Consider the following 26,144-nt stretch of genomic DNA (forward strand, 5'->3'; position numbering starts at 1 on the left):
TAATGTGGGAAAAAAAGGTCATGAATGGTGATTAGTTAGTGAGTGAAACAATGCTTATAATGCCTATATTACTGCTTGAAAACCAATATACTCTCATACTACATATAAATTCGTACCAAGTAAATAAATAAATACCGCGTATGAGTGGATAAAATAGTTACCCTCCCACAGAACTCGTTTTCTTTGGTGCCAGCATGTTAGAAAACCTAGGCAGGTAAGGAGGAACTCCTACCTGGATTGAGTTTTTTAAACCTCAGGTGAGCGATTTCTCTATGAATTTTCGATGTTTCTCACCAAAAGCGGAGGTTTTAGCCAAAAAATTTTTTTTCTAAAATACCTCGTGACTGGGGGATGTCGGAGGTGCGGAAAACCTCGGGACGTGACGGGTTAATCTTTCCTCTCCATTGGGCTCCTCCGATCACAACCCTATTACCTTAACCTGTCCTATCGCTCCAGTACAGCTTGTGGACCCTCCAAAGAAACATCGATTGTGGCACTTTGGAGCTGCGGATTGGGAGGCCCTCAGGCAGTACTTCTTTGATTTTCCCTGAAATGATTATTGCTTCCATGGGCAAGAGCCATCTGACTGTGCCTCACGCATTACGGAGGTTATTCTCTTGGACGTGGAAGCATACATTACTTTCTCATATCCTTTGACTAATGCAAGAAAGCCTTGGTTTAATCATGCTCATTCTAACGCTGTCCACCAAAAGGAAAAGGCCTACAAAAGGTACCAGAGCCAACCCACCCCTGAATTACATCTTTTTTATATTTCTGCCTGGAATCATGCAAAGTCTGTCTTCGCTCTGCTAAAAATAATTTCATCCGCACTAAATGCTCTCAACTCTGCAACTTCAGTTTTTCCCGCTCCTTCTGGCACCTTGCCAAAAACCTTTGTAACAACTTTACCTCATCATCCTTCCCTCCTCTTTTCTACTCTGATGGTTCTGTAGCTATTTCTTCTACTGATAAAGCACATCTTTTCGCTCAGACTTTTTTCTCCAATTCCACCTTAGATGATTCCAGTGCTGCTCCTCCATCACTTCCCCACTCTGACTTCCTCAAGGCTGACATTAAAATGTCTTCAGCTGATGTATTTTCTGCCATCACTGGCCTCAATACCAACAGGGCATATGGGCTTGATGGCATCCCTCCTGTTGTCCTCAAGAACTGTGCTTCTGTGCTTACACCCTGCCTTGGTAAACTCTTTTGCCTTTGTCTATCAACTTGTACCTTTCCTTCTTGCTGGAAGTTTGCTCTCATTCAGCCAGTCCCAAAGAAGGGTGACCATTCCCAATCCTCTAACTGTTGTCCAATTGCTTTAACATTCTGTGTCTCAAAAGTTTTCGAGTACATTCTTAACAGAATACAGTAATCCCCCTACTCTCCGGACGCCCACTTTTCGGACACCCCACTTACCGGACATTGTGGGCCTGGACCTTCGGAACCCAAAAATGGCCAAAAAAAAGAAAAAAATCCCCCCCAAAAATGAATTTTTTCCCACCCGTACTTTGAAATTGCCGCGCGGCGCCGAACAGCTGCTTACACCATGGCCCTTTAACCCTTTCCTTCCTCCCTCCTCCCCTGTCAGGGTTGCCATTTGATATTTCTCATTACCAAATGTGGACCAATTTGGTAATGAAAATTTGTTTGGTAATGAATCAGAATAATGCATTACCAAACGGATTTTTCACATGTATGAGGATACACAGGATGGAGATGGTGGATTATTTGCTCTCTCTGATTAATTTGCTAGCCTACATAGCATGAAAATAATCAACAAGCTGTTAATTATAGGGAGAGTGATTACACATATTTCCACTTGTATATATAATTAGTGAAGAATAAATGCTAGCTTTACGAATTTGGTAATGAAAAGTTAAATTTGGTAATGAAAATTGAGAAGTTTGGTAATGTGGCCGTTGTGATCTGGCAACTCTGTTTCCCCGTCACCAACACTCCGAACAGTTACTGGCTAACTTTGATCGCGAGTAGATGCTTATCGTAGTGGATGCCACACGTGCTCGTTTTTTGTGAATAACCATCGAATAAACTGCAATACCTCGCCACTAGACCACATGGGAATTTACAGTGTTGTGCAGTGTTAACCCGTACCATCCAAGGCATTTTTGCAAGTTTATACCCACCCAATCCCAGACCAAAAACGGAAAAAAAAATTTATTGCATAAAATAATCCAAAAGAACATACAAATCAAGGAAAAGCAAAAAAAAAAAAAAAAGTACTCCTTATAGGAGAAATAAGACCAGGATGGCCATCTATCGTGTTTTGAGTCCAGTTTCCCAAGCCGTGAGCAATGTTTTCCCACCCAGCAGGGCGGGATGAGAGAGAACGGGGGAGGAGAAAGGGGGATTCCCCTTTCTCAGTGTCCTCCACTGACTCATATTCCTCCCCAGAATAGTTATCCAGGTCTTTCTCTTCTGAAGAATCACTAAATGAAAGGACAGAAGGGTCCATGTGACAATTTCAACAGCCTCCTCCAGCCCAATGAGGTGGAAAAATGGCGTGATTTTCGCGACATCCTGACGCTCTGATGGACAGTGGCACACTGATGTTACCCACCCACCCAGAACCAAACTCAGTACTACAACTGCTTGGACACAGTGTTGCCAATACATTAAGCTACTCCTTAGCAAAAAATAAGCTAGGTTAAAGCAGTTTGAGACGTGCTACAGCGCTCAAATTTTGCTGTAGGCACCATCACGTCGCTGGGATTAATTGAGAGGTTTTGTATTGTCGGCACCATGCCGACGGCAGGATTGTATGGGTTAAGAAATTAGAATCTAGAGTGCAAAGGATTAACTGTGGAGTGCAAATTGGCGGTTGAAACTGGCAGTTGAAACTCGCGTGGTGCAGTTAAGAACACTTTGCAGTGTAAGACAGTTATAACTCACAGTGCAAAGAATTAAGTGCAGCACAACACTGGATTACTGTACATGCTTCAAGAGCATTTTCACTGCAAAGCCTTAGAGAAGGCGGCCACAGACGTGCTGTAAGTACCCTGGCTGAGGTACAGTCACTTCTAATTCCTCATTCTTTGTTCCTTTTCATTTATTTCATGCTTTATGTCCATTATTGGTGTGAAAAGCATCTTAAATAGGTTTAAGTAGGTGCTATGCATGTCCAGTAGGGAGTTGTATACTGTAGGTGTTTTTATGAGTCAGGCTAGGTTAGGGTCCATAAGTACTGGTCCAGGAGGCTGGGGCCCACTTTCCGGACATGCCTTTGGCTCTATTACATCGGATAGTGGAGGGATTACTTTTAAAGTATCTTTCCTATCACAACCTTCTTTCTGATCATCAGTATGGGTTCCGTCAAGGACACTCCACTAGCGATCTTCTCACCTACCTTTCAGACTCCAAGTCATCCTTCTTTTGGGACTTTGGCAAAAGCTTTGCCATTGCACTTGACATCTCAAAGGCTTTCAATCGAGTCTGGCATAAATCTTTAATTTCCAAACTTCCCTCTTACGGTTTCTATCCTATCTGTGCCTTCATCTACAGCTTCTTTTCTGGTATTCTATATCTGTTGTTGTAGACAGCCACCATTTTTTCCTAGATCTATCAACAGTGGTGTTACTCAGGGCTCTGTCCTATCACCAACTCTTTTCCTTTTATTCATCAATGATCTAAGCTGTAGATTTAACCCTATCCACTCATATGCTGATGATTCCACCCTTCACCTTCCCATTCGGTTCCTGCAACATCCATCTCAGCAGTTACTTCAACAAATAAGGGATGAGGCTATGGCACATCTAATGTCTGACTTGGCTCGTATCTCTGACTAGGGTAAAAATAATCTTGTTTTTAATGGATCAAAGATTCAGTTCTTACACCTGTCAACCCGCCAAAACCTTCCACAGGAGTACCCACTAATGTTTAGTGATGTCCAGCTCAATCCTGCATCAACCTTGAACATGCTTGGGGTTTCATTCTCTCAGGACTTATCTTGGTAAGATCATATTACATCTGTTGAAAAATCTGCTTCCAAGAGATTAGGTGTGCTAGGCCGACTCCAACCTTCTTTATCCCTGCACAGTTGTTGACTTTATACACAGGTTTTATTCGCCCCTGTGTAAAGTACAACTCGCATGTGCAAGGAGGCTCCCCACATACAGCTCTTCTCAACAGGGTGGAGTCAAAGGCTTTTTGTCTCATTAACTCTCCTCCTAGTACTGGCTCCCTTCAACCTCTGTCTCTTCACCGCACTGTTGCATCATTATCTCTTTTCCATCGCTATTCAATAGTCACTGCTCCTCTGAACTGTCTACTTGCATCCTTCCACCTCTACGACGGGCGCATAACACCCGTCTAGCAACAAACTCTCATCCTTTTTCTACCCAACTCTCTAATGCAAGAGTTTACCGTTATTCCCAGTCCTTTATTTATGCAACAGGTCAACTATGGAACTGTCTCCCTCTGTCTGTATTTCCTATTTCCTATGATCTCCAATTTTTCAAACGCAGTGTGTCCAGGCATCTCAAAATGAACAGATCTTGAATTTGGCTCTCTTTTGTATTGATTTTTTTTTTTCTTGGAAGGAATGGTTTGTAGGCTCTTAGCTTTCGGTTCCTTCTTTCTTGCATAAAAAAAAAAAAAAAAAAAAAAAGTTGGGTGTCCACACATCTTCACACAAATCAACACTATAGCTATAGAAGTGGTGAAGTGGGTTGTGGCTTGCTCATTCCATATTGTTCCACTTATACTGTACATCTTCACCTTTAGTGTCAGGTTGCAATTTCTGCTTGTCACGCTCACATTTAACAAGTTTCACTATTTTCGTATATAACAATTTTCACTTTTCCTTTTTCCATGTTGTAACCTAATTTAATGGGGTCTTTTTTTTCATACATTTAATACAATGGGAAAAAAAATCGTAAAGCAAAAATTCTAGTAGAGTGAATGCAATAGGAGGATATACAAAATGGGAGTTAAAAAGGAGTGATGCAGGAAGTGAGACATCTGAACATTCACAAAGTCAGAACTGTTTAGATACACAAGCATGTTTATCTGAGGAGAGGTGATACTCTACCATCGGGGAAAACAGAAGAGATATATATAGTGCAAAGATTTCAAAGTTATGTGAACAAATAGCATAATGTTGATGGGTTGGGTACATAGAGAAAGAGAGAGAGAGAGAGAGAAAGGGAATATGACTTGATGAAGCAACAGTCCGGTGCAATGTAAAGACCAGGGCTCATACTTATAAAACACTAAGACTACGACATAAGGCGAAAGTCTGTCCCACGTTCATAGGAGCGAGTCATAAGTCCTTATGTTCGACCTAAACTGAGTCATAGCTTAAGACCCCTCCAAGTGGGTATAGCGCTTCGGATGCGGCTTTATGACTCGATCATAACAGTAAACATGGCCGCCGCACCACAACAACAACAAATTCGCTGCCGCCAACCAAGACGTTTTCATGAAAGGAAAGATGTGCTTAACGAGCGAAGTGATGCAGAACTGGTAAAGAGATATTTTGGACCGTGCAGGCATTACTTTGGTGACCGATTTGGTGCAGGAGACCCTAACAAGACCAACGGCAAGAAACAAGGCTCTAACACCTGAAATGAAAGTTATTTTAACGTTGCGTTACCTCGCAACTGGAAAAATGCAACTTTGTAGTGGTGACGATTTGGGGCCTTCGCGACAAACTGTAAGCAGGGTCATCACCGAAACACTTGAAGCACTTTCTGCCAATAATGTATTGAGACGTTTATCAAATTCCCCATAACAAGCAACCAACAGGAACAAAGCAGATATGTTGGCAATTGCGTGATTCCCAGGTGTTTTGGCGTTATAGATGGAACACATATTAGGATTGTTGCACCAAATGAGTTTGAGGCAGAATATGTCAACAGGAAATGAAACCACAGCATCAATGTGCAAATAATGTTTGATGCATGTATAAAGTTATTGACACTGTTGCAAGGTGGCCGGGATCAGTGCATTTATGCCCGCATTTTGCATGTGAGTGCACTGAACAGGATCTTTGAAACGGGTGTGGTTCCACCTGGATGCCATTTGCTGGAAGACAGTGGGTATCCCAGCAAGAAGTGGCTGCTCACTCCATATCTTCGGCCACAGCCTGGCCCACAGTCAAACTCAACATGTAAGTTTATATATATATACAGTAAAAGTCCAATTCTTCGGCATCCAATTCCCCGGCAAATCTGACATTTCGGCAGTTTTGAGAATCAGTCCCATTTACGAAAATCTCTGATCGTTCGGCAGATTTTCCGATTTTTTCGTCAGTCTTGAAATTCTCCATGAGGACCCTCTACTGCTGGGGACTTCTTCCAGCAGTAGCAGAGTCCTATCAACCCCTTCTATTGTACATATGTAATTAAGGAACCTACTATAAGTTTAGGTCAGTGCATGTGAACTTGTAGGCCTACTGTACCATTACATTTATATACAGTATGTTCACTAATTTCTTTATTTTTCATATTCATGTTTAGTACTGTATTCATTACAGTATTGTACAGTATCAAACAGTATACAGTACTCTCTCCAAGCACATTTGTAATGATATGAGTAGTGATGATAGTGTTCACCGAAACATATAAGGTATTGAGTGGGTAGGGTTTTTGATAATTCGGCAATTTTGATTTTTCGGCACTAGCCTGGTCCCATAGATGCCGAAAAATAGGACTTCTACTGTATATGTATATATATATATATATATATATATAGATATATATATATATATACTGTCTATATATATAACATTTTTATATATATATATATATATATATATATATATATATATATATGTATATATATAGATATATGTATATATATACACACACACACACACACACATATATATATATATATATATATATATATATATATATATTCCTAAAATTGACCCAATTTATATTACATGTAATCCTGAAAAGGTCAACTTGCAGTTTTGTACAATCATGAAATACTGAATTCTCCTTTAGACAGTATACTAATTTCACTTTCTACTAATTTATCCATGCACTTTTTAGTACTAAGTAGATAATGAACGGGAGTTGGGTAGGTGAGGCACAGCTTAAAAAGTTTATTCTAGCTTCTGTCTCCATCTGTCACTGCATCTATCTTAGCTTAACCTAATTTCATCCTAATTTAATTAACCTAACCTAGATTGAAGCTAACCTAACCTAACCTAAATCAATGGTTGTATGAAACTGTAATTTAGCCCTGTAATAGATCCATTATGATACTGAATTTGATATTATATATTTTCAACTAAATTGATTGTATTGTACATCATTTGATGATTCTGCTGTTTCCAACGACCAATTTATATTAAATGTAATCCTGAAATAGATCAACTTGCACTTTCGTAAAACCATGGAAACATGAAAGTGCCTTCTGACAGTATACTAATTTCACTTTCTACTTCAGTTTTTTTAAAATAATTTATCCATGCACTTTTTAGCACTAAGCAGATAATGAGTGGGAGTTGCGTAGGTGGAGCATGGCTAAAAAAGTTTATTCTAGCTTCTGTCTCCATCTGTCATTGCATCTATCTTAGCCTAACCTAATGTCATCCAAATTTAACCTAACCTAGATTGAAGCTAACCTAACCTAACCTAAATCAATGGTTGTATGAAACTGAACTGTAATTTGGCCCTGTAACAGATCCATTATGATACTGAAATTGATATATATTTTCAACTACAGTGACAGTATGGTACATCATTTAATGATTCAGCTGTTTTCTATTGAATAGCATTTTATAAATAACCTTTCTTACATACCTTTCATGGCTGCAATTTCTTTGTTCACAATGGCTAACAGTTTGCATAAAACTTAGTGGCAGCTAAATAGCTATATAATTAACATAACAGTTCAACATTTACTTTCTCATCCTGGAATTTTGGTTGATATGGACACCACATAATTTCCACTTTTAGGGATGGTACTTACTGTCTGCTATGCACACTAGAGGTTAATACATATATCTAGTGTTCAATGACCTTGACTTATCTGCTCGCTGACATGTGCGTTGAATTTGAACAGAGACATTAGGATGATATCCAACTATGGCTTATACACAACAAAATAATTTCAGGGCACACACGAGAAACCGAAGTGTTCTTGAGAGGGGAATTGGTCAGCTCAAGCGTCGGTTTCATGTCCTGGACAGTGAAATCAGTCTCTCCTCCTGATAAAGATGGCCAGATTGTAGAAGTTCGTGCTATGTTGCATAACATTTGCAAGGAGCGGAACATCAATATGCCGGCACCGATACCTGCAGAAGATGCCCATGGTGATGAAGAACATGACGAACAACCACCGGAACGAGAACCTGTTCCTGCAGCTAGATGCCCCTGTGAGGGACTCGTTTACAGGGATGAGTTTGTCAACCTTCACTTTAAGTAAGGGTTACACTGCAAACCTTGTGCAGAGACAGTGCAAGTTACAAATCAAAACTCTCTTCGTAGAGCGTAACGAGTAGCTTTGATGTAGGGTATTTGACAGTTACAGCAGAGTTTTCTTTTTCACAGGGGACCAAACTATTTTGATTGTCATCGGAAGAATAACTGCTATGTGGTATGTCACTTAGGTATGGCAGTTTTTGCTGTTCAGATCACTGTATAATCAACAGATGTAAAGGCATCATCTACATAGTTCTTGAGGGGTAACCTTATGCTAGTCACAATTTAATAGGTACTATATGCTGCTTTGTTTCCCATATGCCATGTGCTACTGCTTGCATTATATTTACCCTACTCATTGCAGTAATGATGAGTGACGACAGGTGTGCAGCTCCTGAGTTATGTTATGGTAAGTAAAAAAACTTTCACCTACTGTCCATTGCTTATGAAGAGAACAGTTTCTTTCTGTAAAGGAACTTTTTGCAATATGCAACAAAGTATAAGTCCAATTGGAGATTCCCATTGTTACATAATTTATTAAATATTCTTTCCTTACAACATCCATCAGTTATTGTGAAATAATTTGCTGGTTTTGCTGCATGGTTTAGGTTTCAGTCCATACAATGCCAACCATATTCTGGCCAACCCCAATACTGGGATTCTTTAAGAGGACACTTTACGTTAATTGTATGCATGTATGATCTCTAGTAAGGTTCAAAGATAACATACAAACTCATTTTTCTTAAGGCTTTATTATATTATATTAGCTGTTAACGTAGGGATAATTTTTTTTAAGGATTGCTTGTTTTAACATGTAGTAACTGTATTCTGCATTTTATGCGCGAATGTCAACCTCAAGTGCTTCCAGCTCCAATTTTCTTTTCTTCTGTAGGTGTTGTACTTCCTCCAAGTCAACCAGTAATACACTCTCTGTTTGTGGTTGTGGGTTCTCGCATGGCAAGGGTGTGGAGGCCATGGGTGATTCAGAGTGGGGTGTGGACGCCATGGGTGGTTAAGAGTGGATGGGCTCTCTACCTGCAACACTGTCACTCACTTCTCCACTCTCTGCTGTTGTGGCTGAGCTGTTGGGAGAAACAATAATGAGCCACGTACTAATTCGTGTCAATCTATTTAATGCCAGACGCCTTAATCTCATAAGGGTTGGCCACAAACAAATAGCCTCCATGTTGCCCTGTCCCCCACCACTTCACAGGCCTGCTTCCAGCTCACACCCCCCTCTGTCATATACCTCTCTGCTCCATCCCTCCATCTCATCCTTGGCCTCTCCCTCCACCTCACCCACATACACTCTCCTTGTTAGTCTCTTTCACTCCCCAACCTACTTCTTTATTACCCGCTCTAGCTCTGTTTACTTCTTTCAAGAACATTTCCTTACATTCCCTCCACTTTACACTCAAATTCCTTCCAAATTCCTTATTCACTCTCATCTTACTCTCTCTTACTAATCTTTTCACCTCTCTTCCTCTTTATATGTAATTCTCTCTTCTGTCTCTAAACTTCCTCCATGCCTCTGCTTCCCATCCACTCACTATATGCTTTCTTCTTTTGCACCACAGCTTGTCTCATTAAATGATGTACATTATATTAATAAAGTATTAAGTTAAAGATAATTCTTGAAATTTTCCTATCTATTATATCATGAAAAGCTTTCATGCTGGGTATAATCTTAAGATGGGAAGAGAAGAGATGGAGGAATTATAAACACGGACTGTTGTACAGAAATGGGAAAAACAAGTAAAGGATAGGGTGATAAGGGGAAGGATTATGAGGGATAACAGAGGAAACACTGACAACTGAAAGAAAAGAACATGTTTTACATAAAATATGGTGGAATATCCACTCACTTCATGTAGTGCTACCTACCTCTTCTTTAACCTTTATCATTCTTTTTCTGTGTCTGTCCTCCTCTCTTCCTATTTCTCCCATCTTTCCTGTCACTTCTTATTGCTTTTCTTTCCTTCACAGGTGGCTTTACATTGAGTGACAAGCCAAATGGTTTCCTGTAAGCCAAGAAACCATTTACAACGCTGGGTGGTTACCATATAACCAACCCATACCTGCTCCCTACGTGTCAACAAATGGGTTGGTGGAGGGTTAGTGTCCTTCCCTGTAAAATAGGTACCAACTCAAAGTCAAGTGGCCACCCCTTACGGGATTATGGCGTCTGGCAATAGATAGATAGACAGATAGATATATATATTTTTTCATGATTATAATGGTAACTGAGGATTAACCGTACCTAGAGGTGTCATCAGTATCCACCAATATTTCTGGTTTCCGTCGGAAGCCCGCAATAGTAACATTCTTCATTCCCAGAATCTTTGCAATGACTTCATCTAGGTGACTGAGAGGAGGATGTGCAGGACTACCACCTGGAAACAATGAAGTACATGTGTAATGATATGCAAAGTCTAACGAGGAAATTTGGGGAGTAAGGGTGTTCAAACATTCTGTAGTTCTTTGGACCTCCTGTACTGCGCTCTACTGATTAAATTTTTATTGAAGTATTGGTAAAAAAAAAAAAAACAGCTGTGGAAATAAATTTTACTTTACTGTGCTGAGTTATCTTTCTTGTCAAAACTTGCAAAGTGATAGCCATGAGCTGATTGCACAGTAATTAGTATGTAACAATATTTCCATTCCGAAGTAGACGAGGTTTAATCACGCAAATATCCATTCCTTAATACATCATGTTTGGTTAGGTAAGGTTAATGCCTTGACTACTTTCCACAAGAAATAAATTTTGAAATATAAAAAAAAAATAATAATAATAATAATAATAATTTGTACAATATTATTCTCTCTAACAGCAGACCAAGATAACTTGAAAAATTAAATCAGTAGGGCGAATTACAGGGGATCCAAAGAATTACCAACTATTCACAATGGAATTTATAAAACAAATACGTGTAACCTGTTGTAGATTAGCTGTTAGGTTGAAAATGTATTGTGCATGACGAAGGTGATGTATTTCCATATTTTGATGAATGTCCAAAGGAAGTCAATTGACTAATATCTGCCTATTATTTCCAAATTCTTGACAAGTGATAAAATGCACTGCATGTTAAATTACCTATTTATCTTCAATCTACTGTGCTTGCATAACTCATTTATATATTCCACAGAATGATCACTTATTCAAAAGCTTCATTCCATCCAATTACAGTAGAACCTCTCTCATTCGGACTATATGGGGGGAAGGGTTGTCCGAATAAAACAGACTGTCCGGACCATCAGGGTAATCTCCAGTTCATACCAAAAACTATCTACATATGGTATGTTTGTTAATTATTAACATATGTGGCATATGTCAACCCTATGTAACTGCAAAAGATGAAAGGATACTAAAATAACCAAACTAATCATGTACGATAGTTTTGTACTGCATAATTTACAGGTAAGGCCATGACAAGAAACTAGCCTACATTTTAAATTGTAGTAAGTGACTAAGGCCCGTGTAGGCAAAAAAATAAATTAATTAATTAACTTTAATATTTGGAATAAAAATAAAACTTATGTAGACAAAAAATACATTGTCATCTTTGGCATATTGATAACGCCCATATGGGCAAGAAGCTAATGTTTGATGTACAAGTAAAGCACATTTAAGTACAAAAAATAACCTACATTAATCATTAAACACTGCAGAATATTCTGACCCATTTTTGTGTAAGCAAACTCCTCCTTTTAACACCTTTATTCATTGCAGAAGCTACACTTGCATTAAGGGGCATGGTAAGGAGGATTAACTTTTGAAATACAGCGTAAAAATATAAAAGGTTGGTGAACTAGTTGATGGAACAAATGCTAGCGTGTGTTTAAACAGGCGCCCATGTTGCAACCTAGCGTAATCCGAGACTAAACGAATGATGATCGCTTTCCGCGCCGATACTGAAAATGACTTTAGAATTACTTTCAACATATTTTTGGAGCTTACTATTTTTAAATTTTGTCCGAATTAACAGAAATCCGGATTAAAGGGGTCCGGACCAAAGAGGTTCTACTGTATCTGATTTAGAAATAATTGCAAGGGATAAATGTGATGTATGCATTACAAAATTTAATAATCCTTACCTGTTCCAGTCACAGCTTCATTATACCTGCTGATTCTGGTTCGTGCTTCTGACTGCATGGTTTATCATCTTTTCTGGCACTCTTATACCCCTCTTTGACACGAAGGGAAGGAGGCATTGAGGCGGTCTGCAATTGTGTTCCAAGCCTCTTGTTTGGCTTTGAAGGTGCATCCTGCAGCAGAGAAGTCTCCCTTTAGCACGTGAACATGCTCCAGATATAACTGTGCCAGCTTGTATGTGGCATCGGGAGTCCAATTTTGTTTTCTTAATCATTTCCCTGTCGCACTGTCAGAGTTCTCCATGCTTGGATGGCGGTGGTGTTGGTTGTTTACAGGATGGTGTGGAAAGGCGGCATGTCCTCATCCACAACACAAAGTGGTAAATTAATAACATCTCAAACTTGACATTAATCTGTTTACTTTTCCCTGAAAACATTTAAGAAAATATCGTAGTAATTTCTGACTTTTTGTAGCATCTTTTCTCTGCTGTTTTCTTTTATTTTTCTTCAGTTTTCGAAACTCTCAAGTGCTACACATAGCAAATCGCTAACTCAGCAGCTCGTGACTTTGACCTAACAAAGTCTCGACTTAGTTATGATGAAGTGCTCCTTAAGTCTCGCATTTATGACTTTCACCTATGATGTAGTTTTTATAAGTACGGGCCCAGAAGCCTCCAGTGACTTGACAGGAACGTTCGGACAGTTAACACTAACAAATGACTGTGTACGAAAATATAGATACTGTGCATGGTGTAAGTGAGTATGGAAAATAGGTACACTGGAAGCAGGTGTAAAAACAACATGCAGAACAGGCTTGACCGAGAGTTACATAATCCATGGCATAACCACTTAATGTTGTATACTGTACAGGTGAGTCTCCTTTGAACAGTATCTCAAATTCAGTAAGCTGTTTTGCCACAGAAACAGTCCACTTTGCTTTTTATGAGAGGCGGAGCTCATGATCTGAGACGAAATTCAGTTTCACTTTGGCATCACGATTTGCTCCCATCCATAGCATTCTCAGCAGCTGGCACATCACTGTCCTTCCCCGTACATTGGCGTTTGCTGACACCGCGTCCTGTATGATTTGTGATAATGGTGCTGCTTGCGCCACTCCACAAGTACTGCCATCCATATCCATTTCTCATGTTGCGGATTGTCAGGGATGGATCCAGGGGGAGGGAAAGGAGGGAGGCATCCCTCCCCCCCCACCAGCCAGAGAGAGAGAGAGAGAGAGATGCAGATGATTATTTCAGGCGAGCTGTGTGGCACCCCTACCACGATACAGTGATAGAGGCTATTGAGAGTTGCTTTACATCTCACAAAATTCTTGTCAACAAGAGGGTGACATTCATTCCAGCATAGTTGTGGGGGACATTCATTCCACCACAGTTGTTGGTGCTTGCACCCTTACCTGGGTGCAAGTACCCACATACATGGCCATAACCACCCTAATCAGCCACTCCTCAATCCAAAACTTTCTCATTGCCCACTTCACCACCTCTCTGGAGACTCTGTTAAAGGTCTTATCCAAATCAACAAAAACAAAAAAAAACTGTTCCCTTTCCTCTATATTTTTTGTGAAACTGTTGAACAATGAATATGGCATCAGTGGTCCCTTTACCTTGCATAAACCCAAACTGCATCTCATCAATATTCACTCTGTCTAATCATACCTTCTAGAACTCTCTCCATTACCTTCATTATCTTTTCCAAGAGCTTTATGCCTCTATAATTTCCTCTTTCCAGGGCATCAACCATACCTTTGTACACATTTACAATTACACTCTGCAGCCAATTACTGGGACAACACACTCATATAAACCATAATGGTATTTATCAGTGACTAACCCCCTACTCCTATATGAGGCGTCTAGAGCACAAAGGGCGAAGACGCCACATTTACCGAAATTGAGTTATCACTATTAGCACAAAGGGCGAACTCTCGACTAATGCTTTCGCATGTTATAGGACAGGAAATCCGACCATAAAGACTCCATACAGAAGGCTGAGTGTGGCTTTATATTTTTTCCCCAGACACACCCACTCATGTACGGGAAAGAAGAGAACAAAGGGAGAGGTAGGCAGCCAATGAGCACCCAGGCTGGGAGTCCTGCCTCACTCTCAGTCAATGAGCGCCCAGGCTGGGAGTCCCGTCTCACTCTCAGCCAATCAGCGAGCGGCTGTGCCTCAGTCAGCTGTGAACGCATGTATTACATACAGACGCGCAAGTGTTTATCCACACTTTTTTTTTTACTGTTTTTCGTGGCAATTGCATTTGCAATGAGCTCCAGCAGAGAGGACAGTGATTTGCTTTGACCTGCAGCAGGCTTTGCCCACTACCAAGCTCAGTACAGGCCTCCAGTCTTATAAATGAAACAATGCCTGCATGTTTGTGTGGACAGGAACAGAAGGGAAGAGAGGTTCGAGTAACAATGCTTCATGTGTTCATTACTTTATACAACACAAAGTTCAGCCTCACATCAAGCATCTAGTTATTTTCTCTGATAACTGCTCAGTGCAAAATAAAAACAAGAACATAGTGCTGCCATGCCTCTGCAACATACCCTTGGGATGAAAAATTAATAACAAATGTCAGTTGTCATAAATTTTTATTTATAGAAATATGATCTGAACACCTTGTTGAATTTTTTGACGTATGATATGTTAGGTTAAGCCCGCTCATATTCGTAATATCACATTTAATCTTTAAACAAGATTATCTTGAAACTTTATTTTCATGAGTTCGCCCCTTGTGCTCTAGATGTCTCATATCTCCTAACGCTTTCACCATTTCCACAGTCAACCAGACACGCCTGCTGCTGCATCCTCCCTATTGCCCTTCTCACAGTAACTGCGTCAATCAAAAGCCAAGGGCCAAACACTGGATCTGCTGGCTCCAAACCTTCCCTGTCCTAGTCAAACTCCTTATTCAACAACCAGTTGTAGTGCTCTCTCCAGACATCTTTAATATACCCACTGTTCACCACTTCCTTTCCTTCATCATTTTTCACACACTGCTCACCTATGATATCCCTATTCTCCCTCTTCATCTGATTTACCACCTTAAATATCATATTCTTCCTTTCCTCACTATTTAGGTTATCAAGTAAATGTACCTGCAAATCAGACTTTGCCCTGTAAACCTCTCTTCTAGCCTTATGCTTGGCAGCCAAGTATTGCTCTCTGCTACCATCCTTTCTCCACTCCCGGAAAAGACTTCTTTTCTCGTTAACTACAGCTTCTACGCCCTCACCCCACCACCAAGTTACTTTATGTCTTAGGGGGTCCCTTGTCCATTCACACACTGAATAAGTAACTCTCATGAGGTTGTTCTTGAGGGCTCTGTACAGTTCATTAACACTTCGATCAAGGTCTCCATGTTCAGCCACCATTCTCCTCATCTAGCGATAGAAAGCATCCCTTACTGCTTGGTTTTTCAAACTCCATACTGGCCTCCTAGGTCAACTGGTCCTTTTTTTCATCACCCACTCCATAAGCACTACTGGTAGCTTTTTTTTTTTTTTCCCAGGTTTCACTTTTACAGTATCTACACTGTTTTCATCCTTTCCAATACAGTTGCCATGTAAGTTCCAAAACTATGCTTGTCCCACTTCAGTTTTTCCCCTAAAATTCAACTAAAATCAAATGTTCCTGGCAGGGGCTTTTTTTTTTTTTTTTTCTTTTTTTTCCCCCCCCACTGTCAGGGTCCTGTCATAGCACGCATGGTCTCAGTTATGTGATCTGTCTAACACTGGCCATCCTGCAAGGTCATGCAACTATCTATCTATCTATAGCCCGACGCCCTAATCACACAAAGGGTGGCCGCAGACAAAATGCCTCCAAGTTGCTCTGTCATCCACCATTTGACTACCCTCCCCCTAACTCACTCCCCCCTCCCTCATATATGTCCCAACTCCATCCCTCCACCTCATCCTCTGTCTACCCCTCCCTCTCCCTCCCTCCACCTCACCTATATACACCCTCTTGGTCAGTCGTTCATTCTCCATTCTCTCCACATGCCCAAACCACCTCAGTGTATTTCTCCTAATCTTCTCAACCACATCCACATCCACCCCACAACGTTCCTTCACTTCTTCATTTGTCAACCTGTCCCTCCATGTCACTTCACCTGCTCCTCTTAAGTAACTCATTTCCACTGCTCTCACTCTTGACATCTTCCCCTCTTGCAAGGTCCACGCCTCACTTCCATACATCAGGGTAGGGATCACAATACTATCATGCAGTGACTTCTTAACTTCCATACTCATCTCCCTATTTCTCATCACTGCTTTCAGTGAACCAACAACTTTCCTGCTGTACCCTTTCATGCACTGCATCCCCCAATGTTCCATCCTTACTCATCACACTACAAGTACTTGAATGCACTCACATTCTCCATAACCTCACCATCCAACCTCACTGTACATTCTGTGACTTCATTCCTCTCAAACACCATAATTTTACTTTTGTTTACATTAACTTTCAGCTTCCTCCTCCAACACACTGTCCCAAATTCATTCACCAAACCTTACAACTCCCATTCATCTTCACTCAACAATACTGTATCATCAGTAAACAGCAACACCGGAATCTTCTAAATCTCACCCTCATTCATTAGAGCCACCCCCACATCCACTGCCCTACCTTGCACCTTCTTTACAACCCCATTCATGTATATATTAAACAGCCATGGAGACATCACACAACCCTGTTTCAGTCCTACATTGAGATCAAAGAACTCACTCAGCTCACCATCCACTCGCACCGTAGCCCTAGCTCCTTCGTACATACTCTTCACAGCACTCAACGATTTCCCCTCCACTCCATATATTCTTAATACCTTCCACATACCTTGCCTATCTATTCTGTCATAAGCTTTCTCCAAGTCCATGAAGGCAGCATACACTTTCCTTCCCTTCTCTAGATAATTCTCCACTAAACATCTTAAAACAAATATCTGATCTACACAACCTTTTCCCTTCCTAAATCCCCCTTGTTCTTTTCCAACTAGCTCCTCTGTCATATGCCTAACCCTATCAATGAGTATTCTACCCCAGTATCCCTGCTTGTCGTAAAAGGCGACTAAAAGGGTTGGCGGAGGGTTAGTGCCCCTCCCCGGAAAACAACTAACTAAAAAAAACAAACAATAAGCCTCGGACAAGGACTGACCAAACGTTGACGACCAAGGACCGGACAAAGGACATTGCAATTGGAACGTGGAATGTAAGAGGAGCAAATGATGAGGTGAAAGAGAGAGAGATTGTCCAGGTGCTTGAGGATGCGAAAGTGGATGTATGTGGAATAACTGAAACAAAATGGAGAGGAGAAAGTGTGAGAGAATGGGAGTACGGATGGGGTATATGTGCAGGAGTAGGTGGGAATGAGAGGGCAAAGGAAGGAGTGTGTATAGTTGTGAGTAAAAGATGGAAGAGGAGCATAAGACAGTATGGATCAGTTGGATCAAGGATTGTGTGGGTAAAGTTGAAAGTTGGAATACAAATGTGGGCGATTGTGTGTGTGTGTGCGTAGCCAACGCAAGATCGTGCTAGAAGAGTGAGAGAAGAGTTCTGGACAAATGTAGAAGTACGCATGGAAAGTTTGGAAGGAATGATAGAGTGTTTTTGATTGGCGATATGAATGGTAAAGTTGGGAATGTGAAGGTGGATGGAATAGTTGGTGAGTGGGGTGTACCTGCTGAGATAGATGAGAATGGAAGTGCGTTAGTGGACATTTGTGCTGGGAGGGGGTTGGTGATAGCCAATACCCTCTTCAGGCATAAAATGATCCACAGGTATACATGGCGAGTGATGAGAAGGGTGGGTGGTGAATTGAGTGAAAGGAAGGCAATGATTGATTATGTGTGTGTGGATGAAAGGATGCGAAGATGTATATTGGATGCAAGAGTTTATAGAGGTTGGGGGAGTGGACTTTCTGACCACTACTTGGTGGTGGCCAGAGTTAAAGTTCAAGTAAGATGGAGGAATAGAAGAAGGGAAAGACGAGAGGAAGAAGTAGTTGCAAGGAGAGTGGAAAGGTTACAAGAGGATGAGAAAAAGGCAGAGTATAAGAGAGAAGTGGAGGAACGATTAGGCAAATATGAGTTGGAGCAGATGGGGTACGTGGAAGGTGTGTGTAGAATATTTACAGAAGAAACATGTGCAGCATGTGATGTGGTGTGTGGAAGGAAGAGAAGACGGAGGGGGGTGCAAGGAACAGCGTGGTGGACTGAAGAGGTGAAACGGGCTGTGGCACAAAAGAAGAAAGCATACAATGAATGGATGAGAAATAGGGACGTAGAAGAAGTTGAGAGGCGGAAGAGAGAGTTATATGTAGAAAGGAAGAGAGAGGTGAAAAGATTAGTAAGAGAGAGTAAGAAGAGAGTGGATGAAGAATTTGGAAGGAATTTGAGTGTAAAGTGGAGGGACTGTAAGAAAATGTTCTGGAAAGAGGTGAAAAGAGTAAGACAGGGTGGAAGTGAAGTTAGCAGGGGAGTGAAAGATAAAAATGGTAGATTACTAGTGGAGAAGGGAGAAAAAGTGAGCAGATGGAGAGAACACTTTAAGGAATTGTTGAACGTGGAGGATGGAAGTAATGCAAGTATAAGTGGCTGGGGAATGGCTGGGAGAAGGAGGGAGGTGAGAAGACAGGAAGAAATCAGTAGGATAGAAGTTGTGGAAGCAATGAAGAAAGTTAAATCAGGGAAAGCCCCAGCAATTGATGGAGTGTGTGGTGAAATGTTGAAGCATGGGGGAGAGATAGTAGTAGAATGGATGTGGAAGATGTGCAGATTGGCCTGGGAGGAAGGTAGAGTCCCGGAGGATTGGAAGTCAGGTATAATTATTCCCTTGTACAAAGGAAAAGGGAAAAAGAAGTGTGTGGTAATCATAGGGGCATTTGTCTTCTTAGTATAATAGGAAAAGTGTATGGTAGGATACTTATTGACAGAGTTAGAGAAAGAACAGAGAAATTAGTTGGAGAAGAACAGGGAGGCTTTAGGAAGGGAAGAGGTTGTGTAGATCAGATATTCATTCTCAGATCTTTAGTGGAAAAGTTTCTAGAGAAGGGAAAGAAGTTGTATGCGGCTTTCATGGATTTGGAGAAAGCATATGACAGGGTGGATAGACTAGGATTGTGGAAAGTGTTAAGAATATATGGAATAGATGGGAAGTTGTTGAATGCTGTGAAGAGTATATGATGGTGCGAAGGCTGCAGTGCGTGTGGATGGTGAACTAAGTGAATTTTTCTCTTTGAAAGTTGGGTTGAAACAGGATGTGTCATGTCTCCATGGTTGTTCAATCTGTACATGGATGGGGTAATAAAAGAGGTACAAGGTAGGGTAGTGGATGTTGGAGTGGCCCTGGTGAGAGAGAGGATAGTGTTTGGAAACTCCCTGTACTGTTGTTTGCAGATGATACCGTGTTGTTGAGTGAAGACGAAAGGAGAGCTGCAAGGCTTGGTGGATGAGTTTGAGAGAGTGTGTAGGAAACGGAATCTAAAGATGAATGTAGGGAAGAGTAAAGTGATGGTCTTTGAGAGAGGTGAAGTCAGTGAATGTACAGCGAGGTTGGATGGTGAGGAATTGGAAAATGTGAGTACGTTTAAGCATTTGGGTAGTGTGATGAGTAAGGATGGAGGTTTGGAGGGTGAAGTGCTTGAAAGGGTACAGCAGGGAAGAAAGGTTGCTGGTTCTTTGAAAGCAGTGATAAGAAACAGGGAAGTGAGCATGGAAGTGAAAAAGTTACTACATGACAGTATTGTGATACCAACTCTAACGTACGGAAGTGAAGGTTGGACGTTGTTGGAAGGACACAAGTCAAGAGTGAGAGCCGTGGAAATGAGTTATTTAAGAGGAGCCTGTGGAGTCACATGGAGAGACAGGCTGACGAATGAGGATATAAAGGAGCGTTGTGGTGTTGATGTGGATGTGATAGGAAGCGTTATGAGGAACACACTGAGGTGGTTTGGCCATGTGGAGAGGATGGAGGGTGAAAGACTGACGAAGAGAGTGTATGTGAGTGAGGTGGAGGGGGAAAGAGGGAGGGGGAGGCCGAGGATGAGATGGAGAGATGGGGTGGAGAGGTATATGAGAGAGGGGGGTGTGAGTTGGGAGCAGGGGAGTGAAATGGCGGGGGACAGGGCGACTTGGAGGCGATCTGTTTGTGGCCACCCCAAACGGGATTGAGGCGTCTGGCAATAGATAGATAGATAGATAGATATTTTACCAGTCACACTAAGAAGGCAAATACCCCTATGGTTACCACATACAGTACTTCTCTTCCTTTTCCTTTGTATAAAGGAACAATTATACCTGATTTCCAGTCCTCTGGAACCTTTCCCTCTTCCCAAGCCAATCTACACAACTTCCATATCCACTCCACAACAGTCTCACCCCCATACCTCAGCATTTCACCACACACACACAACTTCCATATCCACTCCACAACAATCTCACCCCCATACCTCAGCATTTCACCACACACACACAACTTCCATATCCACTCCACAACAATCTCACCCCCATACTTCAGCATTTCACCACACACTCCATCAATTCCTGGGGCCTTTCCCAACTTGATCTTCTTCATTGCTTCCACTACTTCTGCCCTACTGACCTCTTCCTCCCTCCTCTCATCTCTTCTTCTCCCAGCCATTCCCCAACCACTTATACTCGCACTGCTCTCACTTTCTACATTCAACAAATCCTCAAAGTGCTCCTTCCATCTCCTCAATTTCTCTCTCTTCTCCACCAACAATCTATTATTCATATCTTTCACTCCCTAACTATTTCCCCTTTCACACTACCTTACTTTCTTTACCTCCTTCCAAAACAATTTCTTACTCTCCCTCCATTTCACACTCAGATTCCTCCCAAACACTTCATCCACTTTCTTCTTACTCTCCTTCACCAGTCTCTTCACCTCCCTTCTCCTGCTTACATATATACCTCTCTCTTCTCTCTGCTCACTAACCATTTACTGTATGCCTTCTTCTTTTGTTCCACAGCTCGTTTCACCTCATCATTCCACCATGCTGTCCCTTGCATCTCCTCCTCACTCCACAAACCACCTCTAACGCAGCGCCTATCTCTTCCGTGAATATCTTACATACATCTTCCACCCCTTCCATCTGCTCTAGCTCATATCTTCCCAATCTTTCTTCCACTATGCTCTTATACTCTGCCATTTTCTCACTCTCTTGCAATTTCTTCACTCTTGTCAGAGGAGCTGTTTCCTCCTGTCTTCCCCTTCGTCTCCTCAACCATTTTCTTTGCAGCTTTACCTTGGCCATCACTAAATGATGGTCAGAGACTCCATTCCCCCACTCTTGCATCCAACACTTGTCTTCTCATTCGCTCATCCACACACACATAGTCTATCACTGCCTTTCGTTCAACAAGTTCACCATCCATCCTCTTCATTACTCTCCATGTATACCGGTGGATCATCTTATGGCGAAAGTAGGTGTTGGCTATTGCCAACCCCTTACAAGCATAGATGTCCACCAAAGCACTACCATTCCCATCTACTTCAGCTGGCACACCCCACTGACCAACCACTCCATCCACTCGTACATTCCCAACTTTGCCATTCATGTCTCCAATCAAAAACACTCTCTCACTCCTCTCAAATTTGTCCATACAAGCTTCTACTCTCGCCCAAAATTCATCTTTCACTCTTGCCACTCGGTCGGAGCATACACACATACAATCGCCCACGCTTGTATACCTACTTTCATCCTCACCCATACAATCCTTGCACCATACTCTCTTATATTCTCCTTCCACTTCTTGCTTATCATCAGACATACTCCCTCTCTTGCCCTCTCATTCATGTAACAATTTGGAAAAAAATATGAAAATAATTCCATACCTTCCCCCTGCTGCTGATTATATTTGTGTCAATTTATTGTATCGGTCCCACAATGATTTTTTCATCCAACCTGGATGTTTCCAATGGTTTTTGGTGTGCTTCGTTTGAATTTGACCTTCAATTCCATCGGAAATCAATAGTTTCTGAGATGTGACCCAATTTTTGTCATCACAGAAACTACTGGTTTCTGACAGAAATTTAACTCAAAATCATCAATAATCACAAAAAAAAACATTGGAAACACCCATGTTGGATGTCGTTTCAATACTGAAGCCCTGGAAAGAGGGCAGGGTTTGAAGTAAAATAATCCTAACCTAACCTAATCTATCTAACCAACCTAACCTAACCATACAAAACTAACCTAACCTAACCAACCTAAACCCCCCCTAACAAGGTCTAACTTACCTTACTCTGGAGATGGTGACTCCACTGGCGGCACACCAGAGATGCTTTTCTTGTCGCAACTGAAGTCGTAAGTGACAGTGACAACACTCCACCTGACTTGGAAGGACGCCGTGCCTAAGCAGAAAATCAATGGAAGCCTTAGGTTCTTGGTAAAAAGCCTTGAAAATCTCCCAAGGCTTCAGAGCACACCCAGTGCATGGGAGAGACATGGCGTGACTGACTTTTGAACCTGGCAGAGTGCGTGAAACTTCGCTCATTGGCGGAAGGAAATTAAATGTGATTGGTTGATGAAGGAAATTAAATATGATTGGTTGGGAGGGATAGCTGTAATTGGCTTTCATAAGTCACGTGATTCCAACGCTGTCAAGTCGGTGTAAAACATCATAAAATCCATATAAAAAGGTTTAGAATGTATAAAAAAAACTGACAACACTGTAAGAGGGACTGCTGCTGCTACTGTTGGTAAACATGGCTGCACGGTGGCACAGTTCAGGCTCTTGCTGTACTGAAGGAAAAAATCAGTAATCTTGTAAACCGTTCATTACCAAGAACAACGACACATCCTGGTGTGTACAGCAAAATGAGGTGCATAGGCTAATAGGTGGAACAAGTTCGAGTTTTCTGTGGGACCGATATTATAGTTTGACCTATATTTCTGGTGGTCCAAGCTCACACCCTAATTTCTGCAAGCAGTGACATCTGGTATATGAGAAAGGGGGGTGTGAATTGGGAGTGGGGCAATGAAATGGTGGGGGACAGGGTGACGTGGAGGCGATTTTTTTGTGGCCATCCCGCATAAGGGATTAAGGCATCTGGCAATAGACAGAAAGATAGACAGTGACATTTGGTGAAGCTTACTGTTATTTTTGGATATAGTAGGCTGAGAATCTCAAATCTAGCTACATACTAGTATTTATATAATGTAATATGAAGATTATTTGTATAATTTTATTTAAGTACCGTATATCAACTGTTCAGTTATAGTTATTAGGCACTTATATACGGTAAATGCTTATGTCTCAAATGAAGCCTTTTGTTAAATGATGAAGTGAAACACTGTACATGACCTAATTTCTGTTTCAATATACAGCATGCATATTTTTTCTGGGTACTATGATAGCTTCAGAGAAAAACACAATTACAAACTTTCGATTTTTAAAAAAAAATTTTTATTCTAAACAATTCTCAGCCACTTTTCTTCTGTGGATTTTCGTCGCGTACTATATTTTACTCTCGAAGGTTAGGTTACCTTCTTCCACTAATACCAACTATTTGATGCCATATTTTACATTACTAACAAAAACAATACGCCATCATCACTTTTAAACTCATATAACTTAAAAACTAGTATACTTGCCAAATAAATGGATACTGTATGTAAATGAATGAGTGAATCGTCCTGACGGCGGAACCCTTTGACATGGTCATAATTGTTCAATAAGCACTAAAAAATACAGTAATATCCTAAAAGTCCTTAACTGTAATACCTGTACATAAATGTGAATGGGCCAATGAACTTTTCTGACTGAAATGTTTATTGCTGTTAAGGTGCAACAAAAAGTGGTGGGTCTTGCCACACACCGCCTTCAGCAAAACACACACCGCCTTCAGCAAAACACAGATATACACAGTCAGTGGTTATACAGTTGTGAAATTAAGATAAAGGAAGAGGGCATGCACTGACAAAACTGCGACTCACAAGTAGTGTTGAACACTCTCCACTACAAGTCTTCCTCCAGAAGTCAACAGCACCTATCAGCTGACAGCCATAACATCCAGTGATCCCAGATTAAAATATCCCACCTCGCTAGAATGTAGCGGAAAATATGGGCACAAACAAACCTCCACATATCACTAAATCTCTCACCAAATCCTAAATTTAACAAAAACAACAAAGATATATTAAATATTATATAACAGGCAGACATGATGCTAAATTATTTTTAGCCCATCACCATAATTCCGTAAGATGTGGTCGAAGGTCTTCGGTTGGTGGTTTAAGCAGAGGGACACTAGCCCGCCGCCAACCCACTTGCTGAAAAGTACGGAACACGTTTGGGTTGGTTGTATGGTTACTACCCGGCGTTGTATATGGTTTCCTGGCTTACAATAAACCATTTGGCTTGTAATTCAATGTAAAGTCACCTGAAAAGGAAAGATCAATAAAAAGTGACAGGAAGGAATCAAGAGGGCAGACACAGAAGAATGATAAAAGGTGACTGTCAAGGGGATATCACAAGGTAGCTGAAATTATGGTTTGCCGAAGAAATCGTAGTAACCGTCCACGAAACCGTGGTAGCCGCTGAGGATTTCGTCGGCAAAACTGGATTCAGTTCAAATCCATTTTGCCGATGATATCAGGTACTAAACGTTTTCCCTGAGCGAGCTGAATACAGAGCTTGGAGGATATACTGCAGTATTTTGTTTATTTTTTTAAAAGTTATAATTCCCTCCTAGAGTGCCTATTACTTTCCATTATATATATTACTAATTATGAAAGCTTAAATAACCTTTTATATCATGCACGGGTGAAATAACGATGTCGATAATTGTTGTTTACATTGGGGAGCGGATACAGCGCACCATGCTGGGTGAAGGAGTATTGTATGTATCTCGCCATTCATTCAATACTGGAGATATGATGGCATCTGGGCAGATAGTATGGAAAAGGGCTACTGAAATCACCCTTACTGAAAAATAAGGCCATTCCCATTGTAATGCTAGGTGAAATTAGGCTCGACTTCTCTTTCCTATTACACCTAACGTGGAGCGGGGTCCTCTTTCGAGACCGGAGCTTAGTGCAATAAAGAGAGGCAGGACACAAAAACTCTAGGCAACAACCTTTACACGTATATTACCACAATCAGACACAGTAAAATGCCCGCCGTGCCCGCCGCAGGACCTCCCACCTCACCACCCCCCACACCATCACCGAGCCGCCACCCCACCACCACCCCAGGAGGACACACCGGTGAGGTCAGTAGTCCCGGGCAAGAGGGTCATCGGGGCATCCCGACCCTGAGCCCCTATTCCCCGCAAGTGCCCCAACCCCAGGCGTTCAGGCAAACTGAACTACTGTGCGGGCGGGGTAGTGACCGTCAGACCAGGGGTGGGACTGAAAAGAGGTCAGTCCCAGGTAACACCGTATTGACGGTCTTGTTACACCCTCTAGGGCAGGAAGAGGCCCAAGGGCAGGAAGAGGCCCAAGGCTACGGCCAAAAGAAAGATAGACACAGGCTACGGCCTGACAGAGTGTGTAAAGGGGAAGGTGACCCCAGGCTCCGGCCTTAACACGCTGAGGAGAGAGAGTTGCCTGTGTGCATCCCTCTCCAGTTGTTCTTTGGCTACGGCCAGAATACGGTCCAGGGTAGAGAGACCC

The 26,144-nt window shown here is 41.5% G+C and overlaps 1 long non-coding RNA gene across 1 annotated transcript; it reads right to left on the reverse strand.

The window, feature by feature from the left end:
* Nucleotides 1-9,151: 9,151 nt before the first annotated feature.
* Nucleotides 9,152-24,542, reverse strand: LOC145391200 (uncharacterized). The gene is made up of 3 exons (XR_013895793.1): nucleotides 24,465-24,542; nucleotides 10,657-10,789; nucleotides 9,152-9,478 (listed from the first exon to the last, which is right to left on the reverse strand). It is a non-coding gene; the product is annotated as an uncharacterized LOC145391200 (long non-coding RNA).
* Nucleotides 24,543-26,144: the final 1,602 nt, after the last annotated feature.

Source organism: Coenobita brevimanus, chromosome 17 (assembly GCF_032717465.1).
Source record: "Coenobita brevimanus isolate Jiangsu-jjx chromosome 17, ASM3271746v2, whole genome shotgun sequence".
Classification (NCBI taxonomy): domain Eukaryota; kingdom Metazoa; phylum Arthropoda; class Malacostraca; order Decapoda; family Coenobitidae; genus Coenobita; species Coenobita brevimanus.